The sequence below is a fragment of the Giraffa tippelskirchi genome, chromosome 8, assembly GCF_054371585.1.
Source record: "Giraffa tippelskirchi isolate mGirTip1 chromosome 8, T2T-mGirTip1v1.2.pri, whole genome shotgun sequence".
Taxonomy (NCBI): Eukaryota; Metazoa; Chordata; class Mammalia; order Artiodactyla; family Giraffidae; genus Giraffa; species Giraffa tippelskirchi.
The window spans coordinates 128,212,308-128,234,938 of record NC_137282.1 but is presented as its reverse complement, the minus strand read 5'-3'; positions in this window follow the sequence as shown (position 1 = coordinate 128,234,938).

Genomic DNA, 22,631 nt, shown 5'->3' with positions numbered 1-22,631 from the left:
AAGATGTTCAGCATCACTCATTATTAGAGAAATGCAGATCAGAACTACAATGAGATATCTCCTCTCACTGGTCAGAAAGGCCATCATAAAAAAATCTACAAAAAATAAAAGTTGGAAAGGGTGTGGAGAAGAGGGAACCCTCTTGCACTGTGGGTGGGAATGTAAATTGATATAGACACTATGGAGAACAATATGGAGGTTCCTTAAAAAACTAAAAATAGAACTACTATATAATCCAGCAATCCCACTACTGGGCATATACCTTGAGAATCATCTAGCTTCTTGTTGGCATACCCCTTCCAATTTAGGGGCTTAAAATACCGCTTTTATAGTAAAAGTCCATTACCACCCATCCATCAGGCTTCTAACTTCCAAAATTTTAATGACATCTCTCATCAGCTATCAGTTCTTCTTCATTCTTTTTCTTTGTGTGGGTTTTGCCTTTAAAATTATCTTTAACTGTCATTTGGTGGTGTTTTAGGAAGAAACAGAGAAAAATGTGTACCTTCAAGTACTTTGTTTAATCTGAAGCTTTATATAATTAACATGATCAGAAGATTCATATTTTTTAATTATTTTAGAGTTTGATAACTATATGGAAATTCATATACTCCAGTTTGCCACAGACCTCACCTCTCCCTGCAGTACTACACTTAGTTTGATTTGTACATTTATATTCCTCATTTGGCTTCTTCCTGTAGGCATTTACATCTGTTATCACTGGTTTAGGTAACCTCCAAAGAGATCAGAACTCCAGAGAACCGTGGTGAAGGGGGTGGTATTTGATGAGACAACCTCTGCTTTATTTTCTCCACTTGAAAAATCACTTAAAATCTCTACTTAAACAGGACAGAGGGACTTCCCTGGTGGTCCAGTGGTTAAGAATCTGCCTTCTAGTGCAGGGGACGCAGGGTTGATCCCTGGTCTGGGAACTAAGACCCCACATGCCTTGGAGCAACTAAGCCTGCCCACTGCAACTAGAGTCCGTGCACCACAAGGAAAGATCCCACATGACATAACAAAAATCCTGCGTGCTGCAACTAACACAGTCCAAAAAAAAAAAAAAACTGGGGAGAAAAAGTAGAAAAAAATCAGTTGGAAAATTGCAGCAGGAGAGACTTCCCTGGTAGTCCAGTGATTAAGACCCGGTGCTTCCCTCTGCAGGGGGCACAGGTTCAATCCTTGGTCAGGGAACTAAGATCCCAAATGCTGCCTGGTGTGGCCAAAAAAAATTGAGGCAAGAGAGGAAGGACTTAAGGCTGGCTCACCTTGGTTTGGTTGAATTTCTGAATCCTTGGTTGTATAAACCACTGACTCTTGCCAGGTTTTTATCCCTCTGCCTCAGTTTTTCAATTTGGCTAATACACACATTCATCTATGCCCAGTAGAATGAAGTTGGCATGGTGAGATAAGACATAAAAAAACCTCAACAGCCAGAAAAAAAAGAATGAAATTCTACCATTTGCAGCAACATGGATAGACTTAGAGAATATTATGCTCAGTGAAATAAGTCAGAGAAAGACAAATGCTATATGATATCACATGTGGAATCTAAAAAAATAATGCAAATTAATGTATATGAAAAATAGAAGCAGAGTCACAGATCTGGAAAACAAACTAGTGGTTACCCAAGGGGAGAGGGAAGGGAGAGCAGCAAATTAGGGGTAAGGGTTAAGAAACACAAAGTACTATGTATAAAATGGATAAGCAACAAAGATGTATTGCATAGCACAGGGATGCATAGCAATTATCTTGCAATAACTTTTAATAGAGTATAATCTGTAAAAATACAGAATCACTATGCTGTGCACCTGAAACTAATATAACATTGTAAATCAACCATACTTCAATTAAAAAAAAAAAAAACCTCAACAGAAGGAAAGCTGGGAGCTTTGCTATTTTCTTTTTATCTGTAGCTTTACAAGTTATCTTGATTAATATTGAATTGTATTGCACAGATACATCTGTTCCTCCTCATTGGAACTAACTGCTCGGACCCTATTGGCCTAGAACACTGTGTTGGAAAGAGAAATCTTGATACTAAGAGCCAAAGGCTTAGGGGTCCTGTTTTTAGGACGGGCTTCCCAGGGACCTCCTTGGCAGTCCATTGTTTAAGAACCTGAACTTCCAATGCTAGGGGTAGGGGCGGGTTTGATCCCTGGTCAGAGAACTAAGACCCCACATACCATGTGGCCACAAAATAAATAAATACAATTTTAAAAGATTGGTGTTTCCCAGCTGGAAGACGTGAATACCACACTCTGGGTTCCTTAGCAATTCCCATACCCCTCTGCCTCCAATAATGGAGGGTATAGGGATCTTTCAGCTACAGCAGAGACAGAAAAGCTTCAAGAAGGATTCTGGGAGGAGCTAGAGATGCAAAAGTGGCAGAGGCCAGGGTCTTAGCTGATGACTGGGGGGATCTGAAGGAGATTCTGAGCAGGCGCTGTGTGGAGACAGGTAGGAAAAGGAGGGAGGGAGGTAGAACTGATTACCATCCTCCAGCGACAGCCACTAAGCGTTGGTGAAATATCAACCTCTCCTCCTTCTCCCCTCCTTCTTCTCCTCCCTTGAGCCCCAGGGGCCCCAGCCAGATCTTCATACATCGACGGAGTTCTGATCAGTGGAGGTCGTTGGTTGCACTGAGTGTAACGTGTGCATCCTGCATGGTCTGTGCTCCCAGAAGCCTGGGACCCAGGGAAAGCATGTCCAGTATTTCCCGCCATAACTGTGCTCTCCAGATCAGCCAGGAGCAGCCACCTCCTCGCTACCCAGCAGAGGTGGTGTGCCCTGGCTCTGGTCCAGGCAAGGGGAGCCCAAAAGCAAAATCTGACAGCTCCCAGGCCCCGCCACCTCACCCTCTTCTTCCCCCTGCCCTGCCCTCTGCCATCCCCTAGGAAGCAGCAGACACAATCAGCCACTTCTTTCTTTTTTTTTTTTTTGGTTAAATAAAAAGGCACTTTAGGGCTTTTATGGAGGAGGCTGAGGGCCATTAAGATACAAATTAAATCTTTGTGGGAATGACCAGAGAGCAGATTCCCTGTGTGAGGACGGCCCCTCACTGGCCCAGCCGCCCCCAGCCCCAGGCTTCCACCTGGCCTTGGGCCCCATCTCCCTCCCTCCCCCTGGGCAGGATTCAAGTGCATCTTAGCAGTGGAAGGAAAATTAATCAGTCTTGGTGTTAAGTAGGTTACAGGGCAGGGCTAGAATGGGGTTGAGGGAGAGAGAAAAAAGCGGGGCGGGGAAGGAGTGACGAGAGGGGGAGAGGAAGGGGAAGGGGACACTCTGCCTGCCAGACTCTCTGCCTGTTTTATTTAACCCTCTCACCACGCAGAGGAGGGAACCACTATTGTCACACTCCATTTTACAGATGGGGACAACTGAGGTTCCCGAGAAGTAACATGCCCAAGGTCAGGCTGCTAACGTCAGCTGGGATTTGAATCTCCTTCTAGAAGATTAGAGAGGAGAGACAGGTACACATGCAGTGTGCCCCGCCCTCCATCCCTTCCACCTGCCCCCCAAAGCATTTAATCCAGGAGCCAGGAACTCCTTCAGCTGCACTTTCCTGTGACCGGTCATTCGTCAGGGTCCCGCAGAGGGTTGTGATTTATTTGGGCCAGGGCACCAGAGCATGTAAACCACCCCACGTTTGGGTGTGTGTGTGTGTTTTGGAGGGGGCAGCCAGGGAGGGCCCATTAGCCAGTCTACCCAGTTAACCTGTTGGGAGCCACGCAAGGCTTTTGGAGGGGTTTGTTAGTCTGGATTTGGACCAAGGAGCAGGGGCGGGGACAGAAAGAGCCCTGGGCCAGGCATGCCCCACCCAGGGGGAGTTGGGAACCTGGGGGGAGATGGTGGGGGAGGGGCTGCCCTCGCGGCGCGGGCCCCACGTGCCTCCTGACTCGGGTGCTGGGGGGCCAACCTGTCACTCATTCATTCACTGGGCAAATGTTTATTCCGTGCCAGCCGTGCCGCTGGTGGGGGGCTAAGTGCTACCGTTAGAGAGCAATAAGAATGGGAATAATGCCGGATTTATCTTCCTGAGAAGCACACTTTCCTCCCAACTTTAACATTTCTGAGACCAGGATGCGTCTTACAAGCAGTGAATGCTACAGTTATTGTCGGCAGCGTTTTCGTTTTCTCAGCAGTTCATAAAGTCACGGTGCATCCAAACCATGGCAGCTCAGATCTGATGAACTGGGTGACAGCCATGCTTGCAGTCCCTCCTCCCTGCCAGCCACTGTTCTGACCCCTTTACACATATTAACACATTAGTGCTTCCCAACCACCCTGAAGTAGGAATTATTTCTGTTCCCATTTCAGAGATGAGAAAACCGAGGCACAGGGAGGTGAATTCTCATCTCCTCCCCCATGGGCGGTCTTGTAAAGTCCAATGCCAGGCTTTAAGCATAGCAGAGCTGTGTGCAGGGCAACAAAGGGCCCTCAGAGCCCTCCCTGGAAACCTCCTACCCAGAGCCGGTGGGAGCCCTCCCATCCCAGGGCCCCCAAACCCCCTCCCCCGTGTGTGGGGAACAGTGATCAACCCCCGAGGCAGTTGCCATTCCTAACAACCCAACAGCTATGGGCTCAGTCCAGGCCTCTGGGAAAGTCTGCATAGGATGGCGAGAGGAGGTGGGGGGCTGAGGGGAGCAGTGGGAAGCCATGGAGAAACTCAGAGCTGGAGGTACAGCACCTTATCAGTCCTCACCCCTCCCCGCGAAAGTCGTGTCTGACTCTTTGCGACCCCATGGAATTCTCCAGGCCAGAATACTGGAGTGGGGAGCCTTTCCCTTCTCCAGGGGATCGTCCCAACCCAGGGATCGAACCCAGGTCTCCCACATTGCAGGCGGATTCTTTACCAGCTGAGCCACAAGGGAAGCCTAAGAATACTGGAGTGGGTAGCCTATCCCTTCTCCAGGGGACCTTCCCGACCCAAATCAAACCGGGGTCTCCTGCATTGCATGGGGGTTTTTTACCAACTGAACTACCAGGGAAGCCCCTCCCTGGAGTAGACATGGGCATTTCCTAGGATTTGCTCCTCTCTTTTTCATGGTCTGTCTCAGGCTGAGACGGCACCTGCTGATAGGGAAGATTTACAGTAGGAGGGAAGAAAGGGAGAGAATTTACTAGAAATCTGCCCCCTCCCCTTACCATCCACACTCCAAAGCAGGCCAAAAGCCACATTAGGAGATAGAGGGCCTGGGGTGCCACCTGCCCCCATCAAACGTGTGTCTCTCTAGGCCTCAGTTTCTCTAACTGGACAATGGCATTAATTCTCCTCAAGAGATCCTCCAGCGATGGTGGTACTAATAAATGCTGATTCCCAGGCTTTAACAAAGGCCCCTGTGTCCTCTCACTCCAGGTCCTCTGCACCTCAGTTCAGGCCTGTCCCTGCTCCAGCCTGCCCCTGCCAACTGGTGGAAATGAAGACCTCACCTGCCAGGAGCAGCCAGGAGGGGTGCTTGGAGCCCTGCCAGCAGCTCCGAGCTGGCGGCTGGCTGTGTTCTCTTCCCGGGGCTGGCAGTAATTAATCAATCAACTCATCCGGAGGCCCAAGGCTGCCCTTGGCAGCATCTCCTGGACACAGCACAGTGAAGGAGACAGCAGCAACTCCAGCCTCGGCCACGTGGACCTAGTGTCCGGGTCTGAGAGGGGCCTAGAGGAAGCAGGGAGTCATCTTCTCAAGCCCGATGTGCCTCATATTTGTTCACTCATTCAACAGACATTGTTAAGCACCTGCTGTGTGTCTTGGGTCAGACTCCCTGAAAGCAGAGCCTGAGACAGGGACTCAGAGACATGTGGTTCATCCGAGGGTGCTTGTCAGGAACCCTGTGTAGAGGAGGGAGCTGTCAGTCTGCTCTAGCTGTTGTAACAGTAAGACGGGGTAGCTTAAAAACAAGACATTTATCTCTCATGGTTGTGCAAGCTGGGAATCCAAGATCAAAGTGCCAGCTGACTCAGTTTTTGTTTGTTTGTTTGTTTTTGATGTGAACCACTTTAAAAGTCTTTATGGAGTTTGTTACAATATTGCTTTTGTTTCATGTTTTGGTTTTTTGGCCGCAAGGCATGTGGGATCCTAGCTCCCAGACCAGGGATCAAACCCTTGCCCCTTGCATTGGAAGGTGAAGTGTTAGCCCCTGGACCGCCAGGGAAGTCCCTCGATCCAGTTTTGGTGATGGCCATCCTCTCGGCTTGCAGACATCTGCCTTCTCATTATGTGCTCTCACAGCCTTTCCTTGGCACATGCTTCATGGAGCGACAAGGGTTTCTTATAAGGGCACCAACCTCATTATGAGGGTCCCACTTTCATGACCTAACCTATACCTAATTACCTTCCAAAGGCCCATCTTCAAATACTATCACACTGGGGACTGGGTCTTCAACATATGAGTTTGAAGGGTGGACACGGCTATTCAGTCTATAACAGGATTTACAGACATGGTCTTAGCTTACGGCTCACTTTGGTCTGATCAGCATGTGGCTCTGATCAGCAGAGTTACCTCTGGCTTTGAGAGGAGGGCCAGCCCTTTTCAGCCCCTCCTCAGACAGTTATTGGCTGTGAGTCATGGAGGTGGGTGCTTGCAGCCATGAAATTAACAGACGCTTACTCCTTGGACGGAAAGTTATGATCAACCTAGATAGCATATTTAAAAGCAGAGACATTACTTTGCCAACAAAGGTCCGTCTAGTAAAGGCTATGGTTTTTCCAGTGGTCATGCATGGATGTGAGAGAAAGCTGAGAGCCGAAGAATTGATGCTTTTGAAACGTGGCGTTGGAGAAGACTCTTGAGAGTCCCTTGGACTGCAAGGAGATCCAACCAGTGCATCCTAAAGGAGATCAGTCCTGGGTGTTCATTGGAAGGACTGATGTTGAAGCTGAAACTCCAACACTTTGGCCACCTCATGCAAAGAGTTGACTCATTGGAAAAGATCCTAATGCTGGGAAGGATTGGGGGCAGGAGGAGAAGGGGACGACAGAGGATGAGATGGCTGGATGGCATCACCGACTCGATGGACATGGGTTTGGGTAAACTCCGGGAGTTGGTGATGGACAGGGAGGCCTGGCATGCTGCGATTCATGGGGTCGCAAAGAGTCAGACACGACTGAGTGACTCAACTGACTGACTGACATGGAGGTGGGTAACCTCCATGAATTCACTTATATGATTTCACTTACATGAGGTCAAGGCTATATATTGTCGCCCTACTTATTTAACTTATATGCAGAGTACATCATGTGAAATACCAGGCTGTATGAAGCACAAGCAGGAGTCAAGATTGCTGGGAGAAATATCAATAACCTCAGATATGCAGATGACACCACCCTTATGGCAGAAAGCAAAGAGGAACTAAAGAGCCTCTTGATGAAGGTAAAGGAGGAGAGTAAAAAAGCTGGCTTAAAACTCATTAAAAAAGCATTCATAAAACTAAGATCATGGCATCCGGTCCCATCACTTCATGACAAATAAGATGGGGAAACAATGACAGACTATTTTCTTGGGCTCCAAAATCACTGCAGATGGTGACTGCAGCCATGAATTAAAAGATGCTTGCTCTTTGGAAGAAAAGCTATGACGAACTTAGACAGTATATTAAAAAGCAGAGACATTACTTTGCTGACAAAGGTCTGTATAGTCAAAGCTATGGTTTTTCCAGTAGTCATGTATGGATGTGAGTTGGACCACAAAGAAAGCTGAGTGCCAAAGAATTGATGGTACTTTTGAACTGTGGTGTTGGAGAAGACTCTTGAAAGTCCCTTGGATGGCAAGATCAAACAAGTCCATCCTAAAGGAGATCAGTCCTGAATATTCATGGGAAGGACTGATGCTGAAGCTGAAGCTCCAATACTTTGGCCACCTGATGCGAAGAGTTGACTCACTGGAAAAGATCCTGATGCTGGAAAAGACTGAAGGTAGGAGGAGAAGGGAGCAACAAAGGATGAGATGATTGGATGGCATCACCGACTCAATGGACATGAGTTTGAGCAACTGTGAGAGATGGTGCAGGACAGGGAAGCCTGGCGTGCTGCAGTCCATGGGGTTGCAAAGAGGTGGACAAGTCTGAGAGACTGAGCAACAACAAGAAGACTCATTTAACTCATAGCGATGGAAAATAGGATGGTGTTGATTAATGGAGTAAAGAGAGTCAGTTTGGAAAGATGAAGAAGTTCTGGAGATCAGTTGCACAATAATGTGAATATCGTTAACACTACTGAACTGTACACTTAAAAGTAGCTCAGGTGGTAAATTTTATATTACGTGTATTTTATCACCATTTAAAAAATATTAAAAATAAAGCTCTCAAAATTTGAGATGCTCTGTGGGGTCAAGAGCCACTCGAGGATTAATGACAGGCCTTGAATAGTACCGGCCAGGGACTGGCCTCGAGAATAAATTGGCTAGAACTTGTGAGTCTGGAAGTCAGAGAGGGCAAGACTTCCCATCTGATTCCTGAACTCCCTCCTACAGCGTCCCTGTAGATGGTTTCCAGCCTGTGCTTAAACAGCTTCTAGGGACAGGGTGTTGGTTCCACCCACACTTAAGACAAAAGTCATGCAAGCTAATGCTGGGTACAAAGAAAATGCAGACACAGAGAAGAATGTCTCTCTGCTTTTTGGAGCTCCATTACAAAGTCTGTACATACATGTGTGAAGCCTGGCCCTCTGCCCTGTGGTCCCTGTTCGAGGTCCTAGGGCCAGGGAAGTGACTATCAGCTTCAAAGGACCACCCTGCAGTGTTTTGTTTTGGTTCGTTTTTGGCTCCATATCTTTCACACTTGATTTCTTCTCCACTCTCCTGATAACTTCCAGGGCCAGACATCCAGACACTCAGATGGACCCGGCCCCTTTGTTGCTGCCAAATGAGTCAACACAGTGGGTGGCAGGACTATTCATCCTTGTCCCAGAACAGTTACCAATAAAGCAACTCACACGGGAGTGACTGTGAATCAAAGAATCAGGTGCACTAAGCCTGATCACAGTGGGTGCCTCACTTAGTCTCCGTGGCGCTGGGTCTCACAAATGCCCACAGTACCAGTCAACACAAGGGAAACTGTGATGGAGAGGGAAGTCTCAGAGGAAAGAGACAAGGCTCTTAACTGATGGGAGCTAAAATCTCTCTGTTTGCAAATTTTACAAAGCCATGCGACCATGTGAACACTTGCCAGCTCCCCTTGGAGGATCTTGGAAGGGCCTGTTTTTAATGTTGTTTATTTGTTTTTGGCTGTGCTGGGTCTTTACTGCTGTGTGCAGCCTTTCTCGAGTTGAGATGTGCAGGCTTCTCATTGCAGTCGTTTCTCTTGCTGCGGAGCACAGACTCAGGCGCTTGAGCTTCAGGAGTTGTGGCTCACCGGCTTAGTTGCCCCGCCACGTGTGGGACCTGCCCAGACCAGGGATTGAACCTGTGTCCCCTGCATTGGCAGGCAAATTCTTAACCACTGGACCACGAGGGGAAGTCCTGGAAGGGCTTGTGTAAGTGAGGGGCCCTGAAGCAGAAACTATATCAGCTCCATGGAGAATTCATCACCACCCGTGAGTCCCTAGGGGGCTGGGCATCCCTGTAGGGGTTTGAGGACCCTGACCGTCCTCACTCCTGACCCCCATCCTTGCACCCCCAAGTCTCTCTTTTGCTAGTTAAACATGGCCAGCGCTTTCTATGGTTCCTCACAGAAAGGTCTCTGGTTCCTGTCTGACCTGGTAGCCGTTTGTCCACATCCGTTGAAAAGGATCCAGAACCCAGTGGCATACTGTTCAGTTCCTCCGGTGGCCTGGGGGCCAGCGTGTCACAACCAGGCACCACCCCAGTTGTGCCTTCATTCAAGGATTCATTTGGCGGCTCTTTTCTGAGCACTTTGTCTGAACCAGGCCCCAAGGTAGGGCCTGGGGATCTGGAGAGAAAGCAGGAGGGTCCCTGCCCTCAGGGAGTTCAACCCTTCCACTTACAGAGCTGCAGCTGTAAAGTTACGACTCCCACCCCACCCTGTGCCCATGAAGTTAGCTTTTGGCCCCCATAGCAGGAGGGCCTACCCACAGATGCTTGACTCATTCTATCATATTATGTTTCCTCCACTCAGCCATGCTGCCAAAATCATTTTGGATCTTGCTTCTGTCATGCCCCGTCCCCCATCTCCCTCCCGGCTCTGTGTCATCTGTGACTGTGATAAGCCTGCCTGTTATGTCTTCATTGCAGTCCCTGATAACAGTGCTGGCCCACCAAGGACAAGGACAGAGCCTGGAGGCACTAGAAGTCTCCCTCCAGGTGGACACAGATTCTTTAATTAGCATCCTTTGGGGACAGCGGTTCAATCCACCCAACGACATGGTCACCCAGCCGTATGTGTCCATCTTGTTCACAAGGACATCACAAGATGCCTTGTCACGCGCCTCAGCGAAGTCCAGACACACCGCGGCTGACACAGTTTCCTTTCTGTCAGGCTGCCAGCCTTGTCAAGAAAAGAAGAGTGGATTCTGTTCTCCAGTCACCGCTGCCACACTTAAAAAAAAAAAAAAAAACTTTTTCCTGAAGCATGTATTCAGAAAAGACCGCCAATCATAAGCGTACAGTTTGACAGTTTTTCACAAGGGGCACATGATGTCATCAGCATCCAGATGAAGGAATGGGAGGATACAGGAGGCCTGAAGACCCTCACCCCTGTTTCTGTTTCCAGTTGCTTCCCCCTAGGCGACCCCTCCAGTATTCTCGGGCCTCCCTGGTGACTCAGCTAGTAAAGAATCCGCCTGCAATGTGGGAGACCTGGGTTTGATCCCTGAGTTGGGAAGATCCCCAGAGAAGGGGACAGCTACCCACTCCAGTGTTCTGGCCTGGAGAATTCCGTGGACAGAAGAGCCTGGTGGCTGCAGTCCATAGGGTTGCAAAGAGTCAGACATGCCTGAGCGACTTTCACTTTTCCCCTCTACCAAGAGAAATTATCTTGTGATTTCTAACACCATAGATTAGCTCCTCCCATTTTTGAACTTTGTATGAGTGGAACCATATAAGATGGCTTTATCTGTATCTGGTTTCCTTTGCCCAACATTTTCTGTGAGATTCTTTCATATTCTTCTTCTTTTTTTTTTTTTGGCCACCCATGCCTCACAACTTGTGGGATCTTGGTTCCCCGACCAGGGATTGAACTGGAGCCCTCAGCAGTGAGAGTGCAGGGTCCTAATCACTGGACCACCATGGAATTTCCTGTATTAATTTTGTGGGTGGTTAACACTCCATTATACAAACAGAGCACTGTTGATTTATCCATTCTTCTGTTGATGATTAGAGTTGCCTCTAGTGGAGGCTATTGTGAGTAGCATTGCCATGAACATTCTACTCTTTAACATTTGGTGTGTATAAGTACTCATATTTTAACCCTACCCCGAGGGGTGCAACCTCTGGATCATGATGTATGCATTTTGTAGATTTTGCCAAATAGTTTTGGAAAGTAGTTGTACCACTAGAAATATACACGACTGAGGGACTAGAAATAGATGAACCTCCTCACCAACATTTGAATTGTCAAGCTTTTAAAATTTTATCCCTTCCCTGGTCATGAAATGGTATCTCACTGAATTTGCATTTCCCTGATGACTAATGGTATGGAGCACCTTTTCATGGGCTTATTGGCCACTTGGATGGCCTCTTGTGAAGTGTCTAAATCCTTTTTTTTTCTGTTTAACTCTTTTCCTCATTTTTCTATTGGGTTGTCTGCTTTTTTCTTATTGATCTGCTGTAGTTTCTATTTTGTATTCTGGTTGTGCACTGACTCTGCTCTTAACTTCAGCCAATTATTTTTGCAAATGAGTGCATTTGATCCCAGGACGGAAGGAGTGTCTCTTTAGTGGGAAGCCACGTCACGGAGGGGCTGGTGAGTCCACTTGTCACGTTCATAATCAGGCTCCCTGTTGCTCTAGAAAAGTGGTCCAAGTGTCTGGGACCACCTGTTGAAAGAAACAGGGCAAAAGAGGGCAGGCCCAGGAGCCTGAGTAGGAGACTGGGAGTTTCCTTGTCAGAAACCTGAACTCAGGCACTGGCCTCACCACTTCTGAACGTGTGATGTTGGCGAAGTCACTAAGCCTTCCTAAGCATTTATTCCCTTCTCAAGGAAATAAAGATAATAATACCCATTTCACAGGGTTTCCTGAGGTTAAATAAGAAAACAGTTTATTGAATGTAATATTCTATGCAAATGTTGTTTATGTCTTAGAGCTGGGAGGACCTCCTGAATCTGGCTTAATAAAAAAGCTGACCAATAAACACGCATTACTGGGTGCCTGATGTATATGAGGTAGGCATTCTAGCAGTGAAGAGGCTCTGATGTCAGATTACCTAGTTCACAAACCAGTTCCACCACTTACTAGCAATATGTCATTAGGCAAGTTGATTAGCATGTCTGTGCTTCAGTTTCCTTATCTGTAAATAGGGATATGTGTGTGTGCTGAGTCGTGCCCAACTCTTCGCAACCCCATGGTCTGTAGCCCGCCAGGTTCTTCTGTCCATGGAATTTTCCAGGCAAGAATACCAGAGTGGGTTGCCATTTCCTCCTCCAGGAGTTAATAGGGATAGGATAGTACTAACCACACAGCATCCATACATGAATTAAATTAGATCATTTATGTAAACACCTATACCAGGCTCATAGAAAGCACATGAATGTTAACATTACATTTGTAATTTGGACCTTACCTATGTCCTCTCACATTTTCATCCAATGAAGCTAAGTGTGTTTTATCATTTCCATGTTATGTATGAGAAGAGGGTAAATGAAATGCCAAAGTCACTTGACTGGTAAGTACCTGAGGTAGGATTTGAACTCAGGACTCTGTGGATATATCACAGCCCAGTGCATCTAACAGGGCTGCCCTCCACCTCATATTTGTCTACCCTATTTCCAGGGACATCAGGAAAGCCTTGTCAAATGCCTCCCTGGATTTTTCAGGGTTGGGGAGGGGATAAGAGAGGCCTGAGCTCCTGGACGCCCCACGGGGGTCTTGGGTGTGCTCAGACTGGTGTGCTGAGAAGGGCCGAGGAGGTGAGGTTGGTGAGTCCAGGAGCCGAGCTGCAGAGCCACAGAACACAGGATCTCTGCATGGGGGGGCTCTCCCGAGCCCCAGGCCAGGCAACCCGGGATGGTCCCGGAGCTTTCTGTAATGAGCCTGCCACATGGCTGGACAGAGACTTATGACTTCTGGTGGCTGAGCGGCTTCCTCCAGCTTGTCCTCTCTGCTTATTTATCACGTTTGTCCCTCTGGAGAGGCAAGGCCATCGGTTACACTGTCCAGAACAGGGAACGCAATAAAACTAGTTCTACAGGAGGCCATGAGCTTGTCCCCTTTATGAAGAGCAGAGGGGCTCTCCAGGATGAGGTGGGGGTGGGGCCAGGCACCAGCAGCAATGCCAGCCTGAACCCACTTCCCAGGAGGTCTCATCTCCAGCATCACGGCCAGGACTGCAGTATGGAACATCACTTCCCCTGCCATGGCTAAGGTGGCTCTAATAGCATCTCTAACAGCATCCTGACACCCACTCCCACCACCTCAGGCACTGCCACCACCAGTAAAACTAACACTGTCACTGGTGACATCACCGTCATGCAGAGGCAGCCAGCATCCCTACCACCACCACAATCACCACCACCATCACCATCATCACCACCATCACCACCATCACCACCCTCACCATCACCATCACCATATCACCATCATCACCACCATCACCACCATCACCACAACCATCACTATCATCATCACCATCACCACCATAATCACCATCACCACCACCATCATCACCATCACCACCATCACCACCACCACCACCACCATCACCATCACCACCATCACCATCACCACCATCACCATCATCACCACCATCACCACCATAATCACCATCGCCACCATCATCACCACCATCATCACCATCATTACCAACAGGAAGGTAATTACCAGCCTGGCTTCACTACCTGCTTCAACTTGGCTCCAAAAACCAGGTTGTTAGAAATTTCTTAGCTGTTTCTGTTTCCACTCCTGACTTCTGCCCCCTCTGGGACCTCCCTGGCTGCTAGAAGTCGTGTCCTTCTCGTGTGGCTTCCCTGGTTCTATGGTGACAGTGGAGTTGTGAGGGGAACTTGGCCCTAGACAGACTTGAACTCATCTGTGACACATGACCAAATGAGAGGCGTAGAGTTAGCCACATGCTTCCCTGTTCCTCAGTATCCTTGTTTGTATAGAGAGGAGAGTAAAATTCACCTCACTAGGTTATTGTAGGGATAACAGAGTGAAATGTCTGGCACATAGTAAGTGCTCAATGGAGCTTCCTATGTGGTTCAGTGGAAAAGAATCCACCTGTCAATGCAGGAGATGCAGAAGACGCAGTTTCGATCCCTGGATCGGGAAGATCCTCTGGAGGAGGAAATGGCAACCCACTCCAGTATTCTTGCCTGAAAAAAAATCCCATGGACAGAGGAGCCTGGTGGGCTGCAGTCCATGAGGTGGCAAAGAGTCGGACGTGACTGAGAGACTAAGCAGGCACACACAGTTGCTCAATATGTGACCTGTGAAATGATGATCACAGTTACATTATTCCTGGGACCTCCTGGTGGTCCAATGGCTAAGACTCCACGCTGCCAATGCAGGCGGCCCGGATTAGGGAACTAGATCCCACATGCCGCAAGTAACAGTTCGAATGCTGCGACTAAGGATTCTGATCAACTGAAGATCCCAAATGCTGCAACTAAGACCCAGTGCACCCAGGTAAATGAAAATAAATATTAAAAAAAAATCACATTATTCCTGGGTGAAACTGCTCTTCTAGATATCAAATTCCTAAAATGACAACCTCTGTGCACCTTCCCAGAGAATCTCTCGCACCTCCCCGTCCTCTCTCTCCACCTCTCGCTGCCTGACCCAGATTCTGTGAGAACCCAAGTGTCTCACTGAGCAGAGACGGCAGAGTCACATCTCCAGGTCTCATCGCCCTATTAGGACAACATCAGTGTAAACATTAGTTATTCACAAACCCAATTACATTTTGATTGCTCTGACCCTAGTGAGATTGGGGTTACTCTCAATCCACATTTATCTTTAGGCACAAGCTTCCTAAGGTGTGGGGGGAAGAAAACAGCCTCCTTCCTCCTCCACTGTACCCAAGCAGGAATCTTCTCCTGGGTTCCCTGATTTCTTCTCCTTCCTTTGCTCCAGAATGCAACCATACCTGGACGCTCCACCATGAAATGGGAAGCAGGAAGTCCTGGGCTAGGGACAAAGCAGAACCCAAACACCTTTGAAATTTCAGTCTGAGTGAAAAGAGCGGCTCCACCAGGGAAGGGGGCAGGAGAAGACACAAGAGAGCGGCTGTCTGGATTCGGTGTGGGAGCAGCAAGCCGACCTCCCAACACCCGGGGCACCATGTGCTCACATTCTAGACTATCATGTTCCTATCTGAGTCTGGAATCTTCCCTCCCAAAGCTGCTTCTCCTGATGTCTTCCCATCTCAGCAAATCCTTCCACTTGTTCAGGCCCAAAACCTTGGAATGATCCACAGTTCCCTTCTTCCAGCATCCAATCCATCAGCAAACCCTGTTGGCTGTACTTTAACATATACCTAGAGTGTGGCTGTTTCTCACCACTCCCACTGCTCCCACCCTGCTCTAAGCCACCACGGCCTCTTGCCTCAATAGTTATTCTTATGGGCTCTTGACCATTACAATCCCCTGAGTGGTCGATCTCCCATTCCACTATGGTCTATTCTCAGGACAGCCAGTGGAGTGACCCTTTGAAACCGTCTGTCTGATCAATTCACTTCACAGCTCTGAATGCTGGAAAGGTCCCTGTTTTGTTCAGAGTAAAAGCTGAAATCCTTAAAATGTTGACCAAACTGTAGCTGACCTGGACCCCTGCCTCCCCTCTGACTTGTCTCTACTGCTCTCCCTCTTGCTCACTCTGCTCCAGCCACGGAGATGCCAAGCACAGTCCTGTTTCTGGTTTTTGCGCTTGCTGTTCTTGTGCCTGGAAAACTCTCCTCCCAGATACCCACAAGGCGTGTTCCCTTGTTTCCTTTGGACCTCTGCTCAAATGTCACCTTGTTACTGAAACCACCTTTGTCCATCAGGTCCCAGCAGAAAACAGATGGCACATTCAAATTCAGATCTTTTAAAGAGAGTTTACAAAGAGGTGGGCAGGGTATTTGGAAGTCATAAAGGATAGTGCAGAATCCCTAGGCTCTTAACAGTGAGGGGCTGTGACATCCCGAGGACAGACAACAGGTGGGGAGGTCTGGTTGGAGGGAGACAGCTGTTACATTAATAAATTCTAGGATGCAAAAAGGATTGAGTGGAAGGGCCACCTGCTAGGGGCTGAGACCCTTGGTGGAGGAATGCAGCCAGCCTGGGTACTCTCCCCTTCCCTCTGATCTGTGGGGCTCCCCATCAGCCAGACTTAACAGAAGCTAGAGAGCAAGGGGGTCCAGGTGATGCAGAACCAGGTAGAGAAGGGTGGTGACTGAGTCTGGAGAGGCAAAGGGAAGGTGGTCAGGTCATCACTCATGACTACACTATTTAAATATCACTCCAAGGGACTTCATGGATGGTCTAGTGGCCAAGACTCCATGCTCCCAATACAAGGGGCCCGGGTTCCATCCCTGGTCAGAGAACTAGATCCCACATGCCGCAGCTAAGAGCTCGCATGGCAAATGAAGAATGAAGATACTGTGCGCTGCAAGTAGACCTGGTACAGCCAAAAAAAATTTTTAAAATATAAACATATATAGGCTTCCCATAAATATATATGGTTCAGATGGTAAAGAATCTGCCAGCAATGAAGGAGACCTGGGTTCGATCCCTGGGTTAAGAGAAGGAAATGGCCACCAACTCCAGTATTCTTGCCTGGAGAATCCCATGGACAGAGGAGCCTGGCGGGCTACAGTCCATAGGGTCTCAAAGAGATGGACATGACTTAGCGACTAATGCTTTCATATATAATAAATATCCCTCCCAGCACTCCATACCTCGTCCCTGCTTATTTTTCTATATGCCATTTGTCACCTTCTAAAATACAGATTGTAAGCTCCGTGAGGACAGGAATTTTGTCTGTTTTTGTCCCCTGATGCATCCCTGCCATGTCATAAATGCTCAATAAATATGTAATGAACTGTGGTGCTGGAGAAGACTCTCGAGAGTCCCTTGGAGTGCAAGGAGATCCAACCAGTCAATCCTAAAGGAAATCAACTCTGAATATTTATTGGAAGGACTGATGCTGAAGCTGAAGCTCCAATACTTCGGCCACCTGATGTGAAGAGCTGACTCACTGGAAAAGACCTTGATGCTGAGAAAGATTGAAGGCGGAAAAAGAAGGGGGCAACAGAGGATGAGATGGTTGGATGGCATCACCGACTCAATGAACATGAGTTTGAGCAAGCTGCAGGAGTTGGTGATGGACAGGAAAGCCTGGCGTAGTGCAGTTCGTGGGGTCTCAAAGAGTCTGACATGACTGAGTGATTGAACTGAACTGAAATACGTAATGAAGGAGCAAATGAAAGAATAAAAGAGGGAAGCAGTGTGGGAAGGGCCAGGTGAGATCTAAAGGGGCCTGAGCTCCCTAAATCTCATCCTGGGAATTGCCATCCATAATGGAGAAAGAATGCATTCGTTGTTCGAGTAATTGGTAGTAACTGATGGTAATTTCAAGTAATTAAACACTAATTAATTCAATGAGTCAGTAATGTATTTATTTATGGTATCGGTGTTTGTTCCCTTATAAATATTGGTATTACTTTTGTCAGGCAATTAAAACCCACTGAGGAAGTCACTGGGGTCCTCGGAGGTTACAGAATGAATGGTGGGCCCCAAGCTGGACGAGGGCTGAGGTTGAAGGGCATGGACGTGGGCATGGCTGGAACAGGCACTGTGAGATGAGGGGTTCTGTATATGTTTGGCTGATGTTGGCTTGAGGTTGGGAATTAAGAAACGCACTCACAAAACCCTTTCCAACTTCCTGACTTCCTCTTTTACTCTGTTCTCCCCCATATAACTATTCTTTCTAGATTGGGATACACGAGGTCCCTGGGGGGTCACTACGTAAGAGAACAGCAGTGTCCTGAGCTCCTGGACTTTGACCTGAACCCTGATCTCCTAGGCGTGAGCACAGCTAATTCTGGGCTGGATAGAAGATGGAGGAGAGGAAAGGGGGATACCCCAGCCTATAGAACCCAAAGGACCCAGAGCAGGACCTGAAGGGCTGAGAGGAGTTGTGTGGGGGTGGAGACTGCTGGGGGAGAGTCCGAGGCTCTGGGCGTGAGGAGGGTGGGTGTCTCAGTGACTGTGGGTCAGGCAGGTGCAATCCTCATCTCATGGATGGACTTGCCTGGAAGGACAGAGTGACGGCACCCAGAGAAAACATCCTTCTAGACTCCCAACCTGCCTACCCCCAGCACCCTCAATCGAGGGGTCTCCAGCCTTTCCTCCCCTACCATACTTTGATTTTTAGATCTTCCATGGCCAGCTGGCAAATTAAAGTTATTATAGGTTAGGAAAAAAAAGTACCAAATGGACACAGAGAAAGCAGAGAAAGAAGTCAATGCAGGACTGGGTGTATCAGAGGTTACAGTATGTAAGAGATCTACTCTCTCTTCATGAGCCTCCATAATGCCTGTCCCCTTTCCCTGTGCTTCCAAAGTGGCAGCAGGCCCTGGAGTCAGATGACACTTTTTTGACCTGTGATGTGTTGGGCAAGTTACTTAACACTGCTGAGCCTCAGTTTCCTCATCTTGTGAGGGATATTAAGAGTACCTATCTTGTGTGTGTTAATCGCTCTGTCATGTCGAACTCTTTGTGACTCCATGGACTGTAGCCCACCAGTCTCCTCTGTTTATGAAATTCTCCAGGCAAGAATACTGGAGTGGGTTGTCATGCCCTCCTCCAGGGAATCTTCCCAACCCAGGGATCCAACCCAGGTCTCCAGCAATGCAGGCATATTCTTTACTGTCTGAGCCACTAGGGAAGCCAAACTATCTAAGAGTTGTTATAATGTTTAAATGCACTTAGGTACATAAAGCCCATAGCCCGTGAAGCCTGGTAGGCAGGAAGTGCTTCTTCTGCCTGAGTTATTACAATAACTAACACAGGTGACCAGCCACCTGTGACTCAGTTTCTGCATTCCAGTTGGGCCTCATCCCTAATCACAAAGAATCTCAGATCCCCGGTGGTTCTGACCAGTCTGAAGGATTCTCCCTCCAAGTCTCAAATGAAAGAGATCTGTCCTTCTAGATCTACAACATCTTTGTTCAGTTCAGTTCAGTCTCTCAGTCGTGTCTGACTCTTTGCAACCCCATGGCCTGAAGCACGCCAGGCTTCCCTGTTCATCACCAACTCAGGAAGCTGGCTCAGACTCATGTCCATTGAGTCGGTTATGCCATCCAACCATCTCATCCTCTGTCGTCCACCTCTCCTCCTGCCTTCAATCTTTCCCAGCTTCAGAGTCTTTTCTAATGAGTCAGTTCTTTGCATCAGGTGGCCAAAGTATTGGAGCTTCAACTTCAGCATCAGTCCTTCCAATGAATATTCAGGACTGATTTCTTTTAGGATTGACTGGTTGGATCTCCTTGCAGTCCAAGGGACTCTCAAGAGTCTTCTCCGACACCACAGTTCAAAAGCATCAGTTCTTTGGTGCTCAGCTTTCTTTCTCAAGAAAGCTGAACATCATCTTCGTAGCAGCCCCCAACATCAGTCAATGGGGACTTCCCTGGTGGCCAGTGGTTAAGATGCAGTGCTTCCACAGCAGGAAGCACAGGTTCAATCCTTGGTTTGGGAACCAAGATCCCCATGTCACAACTTAAAAGATTCCACATGCTGCAACTAAGACCTGGCACAGCCAAATAAATAAATAAATTTTTTTATAAAAAAGAATTGTCTGGAGAAGGAAATGGCAACCCACTCCAGTATTCTTGCCTGGAAAAGTCCATGGACAGAGAAGCCTGGTGGGCTGCAGTCCATGGGGTTACATGACTGAGCACGCGTGCATGAGGGTGGAGGGAGATGGGTTGGTAGCAATAAACTGGTAGAACTAAAAAAAAAAAAAAAAGAATTATCTTTGCTCTGCTTCTGCATCGCCCCTGCAGCCCGGCTCTGGAGTGGCCCCAGCTGCTGAGTGACCTCCAGCTTCAGATTCCTCTCTGTCTCTGTGATTCACCACCACTGCAGTTTGGCTCTGTCTCCCTGCCTCTGTCTCTCTGTCTCTGTCCTGCTGTCTCTGACCCTGTCCCTGTCTCTCATTTCTCCTCCTCCCTCCTCCTTTGTTCTCTGTTTGTCTCCCTTAATTAGCCATATTTTGGAACCGAAGTGTTTTCATTATGTATTATTTATCGAATGGTGGAACATTTCCTGTTCTTAATTTAAAAGGCAGATCGATAAAATGCTTTATGTTCCTTGCTTAAAACAAAACAGAGCTAAGTTAAGTTGTTCTCGGTTCATGTGGCTCTTTCTTGCTTCTTTTTTCATTGGAAGAGAAAGTTCCTTATCCTCATTTGCTTAATTGACAAGAACACTTAATTCACTCACTGCCTCATTCATTCAATTAATTATTCAGAAAACAGCTATTGAGTCCCACTAGTGTCCCAGTTGTGAGTCTCAGGTGACATAAAGATAATACAAAGCAGTGTTCCTGTCCTCGAGAGGTTCCTATTTATCTGGGGAAACTTGTCTGGGGGGGTGATATGTGGCAGAAAATGTTAGAGGTACTTTGTCAGTGGCTAAAAGTGTTGGATGAGGCACAGGGAGGAAGTGGGAAAGGCTTCCTGGGTGGAGAGCAAGTTGGGCTGAGAATCCAAGGATAAGTAGATGTCTTGATTTGAGCTCACCCAGAAGCAGACCCTAAGGCAAGGAAAAGAGGATGCAAGCATGCTTGCATGCTAAGTCACTTCAGTCATGTCTGATTCTGTGTGACCCTATGGACCCACCAGGCCCACCAGGGTCCTCTGTCCACAGGATTCTCTAGACAAGAATACTGGAGTGGGTTGCCATTAGGAAAAGAGTGCAAGGAGTTAATTTGGAAGGATCCCAGGGTGCACTGGGCTTCCCTGGTGGCTCAGTGGTAAAGAATCTGCCTGCCAATTCAGGAGCCACAGGTTTGATCCCCGGCCCGGGAAGATCCTCTAGAGAAGGAAATGGAAACCCACTCTGGTATTCTTGCCTGGAAAATTCCATGGACAAAGGAGCCTGGCGGACTACAGTCCATGGGTTGCAAAGAGTCGGACATGACTTAGTGACTGAACAACAGTAACCGGATACACTAGTAGGGGAGTGGGCAAGAGAGACCTGGAAGGAAGAGTCAATATAGGGGATATCAGTGAGCAATTTTATGCTGCGGGCAAATGGGCTCAATTCCCATCAGCCATTGGTGAGAGCCACCCTGGGAGGATTAATTCCTCAGCACTTCTGGCCTCCTGCCCAGTTGGCAAAGTGGGCTCTGGTGACCAGAGACAGCCTTCAAGCAAAAAAATGCAGGTTCTAGGGACTTCCCTGGTGGTCCCATGGCTAAGACTGCAGAGGGCCCAGGTTCAATCCCTGGTCTGGGAACCAGATCCTACATGCCACACTAAAAGATTTGTCATGCTACAATGAAGATCGAAGATCCCGAGTGCTGTAATTAAGACCCAGTACAGCAAAAAAAAAAAAAAAAAGAATGCAGGTTTTGGCCTTTGGGAGTCAAGTTGGTTATTTTATTTCCACAGGTGGAAATATGACCAGTGGCAAAGGGTGGAGTGACCCCAGGAGCCCACACACAGTTTGGGATGGTTTCAAGATTCAAGCTGGGGAAGCTCAGCTTTGCATCCCCTGGGCCTCAGCTACAAAAAGGGGATGGAAATCCGTTCCCTACCCATCTGTGGTGATTTGCACAGAATGCCCTCCCCCAACTTGGACCCCGAGGAGCAGAGCTAAGTTCAGCCCTTCCGTTGAATTTCCCCACCATGCCTCCTGCCAGCCTCCAAGGCCCTGGATATGCGAAGCTCTTTATGATGCCCTGTCGATATCTGTCTTGGTGGAGGAGCATGGCTGGGGATGGATGGAGCCGGGGGTCCTATCCATCAGTCACTTGGCTGCAATCTCTAAAGAGATTTTAATTGTGAGTTAAGATTTACTCTGGTCATCAATAGCACCTGCCCGCCTCTTTAACTGGCCGAGAGCGGGGCCTGGAGGCCTGCTGGGCTTTGCCAAATGGACGTCTTGAAGCAATGCTGAGGAAATATTTGCTGCGGTGAAACAATGAGCCTGGTAGAAAGCAATCGTCCTAAATCGTGTCCTGACAGCTCTGCCCGGGGAAAGGGTAGGGGGCTCCCCCCTATTAAATGCACAATTTTATTTCGAGAGCTGCACCCCTGCTACCTGTCCAGGGAACAAAGATGATGGCCTCAAACCTGAACTGGTGGGAAACTGAGGCAGGGAGCACCACCCTCTCTCTTCCGGGCCATGTGGAAGAGAAGACAGTGCAAGAATAAGGTGGTGGCTGTGAAGGTGGCAGGGGTCAGGGAGCCCTGAGTTAGGAAGACGTGTGCCAGGCCCACCCTGAGCAAAATGTACAGTAAATTTTAGCCCCATTTTCAGCTGAAGACCCATGCAGAGGCTAAGGGAAGTGGGAGGTTAGCCCAAGATCACTCAGC